Genomic DNA, 1,948 nt, shown 5'->3' on the forward strand with positions numbered 1-1,948 from the left:
CCCGGGGCCCAGTGTCACCGACTCATTTCTCACACAGTTCCCCCAGAATTCGTCATTCCCTTGAGCGAAGTCACATGTGAGACAGGGGAGACCGTTGTTCTTAGATGTCGAGTTTGTGGCCGCCCCAAGGCCTCCATCACCTGGAAGGGCCCCGAGCACAACACCCTGAGCAACGATGGGCACTACAGCATCTCCTACAGGTGAGGGAGGCTCCTACACGTGTGGGCGGGTCTCGCACCTGGTTCCACTGCGGCCGACGTGGTCAAGTCCCTCACGTCAGGTTGTGCTTCACACGGGGACGCTTCCCGTGAGGGACCATTCCCTACCTGGGTGGGCAACTAAAATTAACGGTCCACTTGAAACTTCTCATCGTGACCTAATCGCCCACTTTCCTGTGACCCTGGAGAAAGCCCAGGGGGCCGGCAGCTGGGGTTGCTGAGCCTCCCTGACGTGTGGTGTGTTCTCGCGTGTGTGGCAGTGACCTAGGAGAGGCCGCTCTGAAGATCGTCGGCGTGACCACCGAGGACGACGGCATCTACACGTGCATCGCCGTGAACGACATGGGCTCGGCCTCAGCCTCAGCCAGCCTGCGGGTTCTCGGTGAGCACCAGTTCCGGGGACCACAAGCTCAGAGCCCCTCCGCACACCGTGACAGTCAGTCCCTCGTGACACTTCCGAACGAGAGCGGCAAGTAGCCGACCACAGTCTCCAGGACGTCCCGGGGCGGGCGACCTCTGGGCACGTCTCACGGGACAGGGGAGGACGCCCAGTGCAGGCCTCTGACCACGGCCTCTGGGCGCTTGAGCTCGGTTCAAACAAGATGCATCCTGCGCTCTTAGTTCTCTTACATCCACTTCCTCTTTGATCTGGTTATCCAGGTGACGCTTCGGCTCTAAGAGAATCTAATCTGAGTCGATCTCGGGGGACACGCGTGAAAGGGAAGGAGAGGAGTGTGGTTGAGGCCTGTGCGGGCTCTGTGCCTGTCTCAGGCCCTGACAGCAGCCCTTCGGGTGGGTGTGGACCCCCGTCAGAGCGACCTCAGGGGCGTCTCTCTCCTCTGCTGAACCATGAGCTACTCAAGGCAGATCTCATATTTTAAGCCTTTTTAAAATTTCCGGTAGTTGCACTTGACCTGTAGAGATGCTCAGTAAGCAACACGTGTTGTGTGATCAACCAGCATTTCGCGGACCACCAGCCATGCAGGGGTTCAGGGGAAGGGGGGATGCTGCGATTCCTCACTGATCCAGCAGCCGCTTCAAAGGGCGAAAATAAAAATCCGAACGAAAAGGCGAATTGAGTCTGGAAGCGCCCTGTGTGTAGACAATAAACTGAACTGTCTTAGAACTTTCATCCCAAATATCTTAATCCTATATGTATATTAACTTCATTAAGTCAGAGAAAGGAAGTATTCTGATTTTCGGATGATGCCACCAAAGTCTTGAAGTTGACAGTAAGGAATCACCGATATTCTAATTTTTAAAAGATGTCACAGAAATTACACAGGCGACTTATTTCTTAACAAATTGCTAGTGAAAGCTGAGGGGGTTCGGGGAGATGCATTGACTCCACGAAGACGTGAGCGGGGGAATAAGGGAGGAGGAGGTGTGTTTGTTCTCACCTAAGTCCGGCTTTTTTTCCACACTGAGTCCCAGCCTGCAGTGTGCATTTTACACTCCAGCACACCTTCCTCGCGGTGGCCACGGTTCAGATGCTCAGGAGCCACGTGCGGCTGCCGCGTCGTGTCGGACAGCGCAGGGCCGTAGACGTCTCCCCCAGATGCACCATGTAAACCAAGCTCGGGGGGTTGGGGGGTGCTGCTCTTCCCGCAGGTCCAGGGAGTGATGGCATCATGGTGACCTGGAAAGACAACTTTGACTCCTTCTACAGCGAAGTGGCTGAGCTGGGCAGGTACGCTCTACACCCCGGAGCCCCTTCCGAGAGAGCAGCG

This window comes from Pteropus vampyrus, unplaced genomic scaffold (genome assembly GCF_000151845.1).
Source record: "Pteropus vampyrus isolate Shadow unplaced genomic scaffold, Pvam_2.0 Scaffold2657, whole genome shotgun sequence".
Lineage (NCBI taxonomy): Eukaryota > Metazoa > Chordata > Mammalia > Chiroptera > Pteropodidae > Pteropus > Pteropus vampyrus.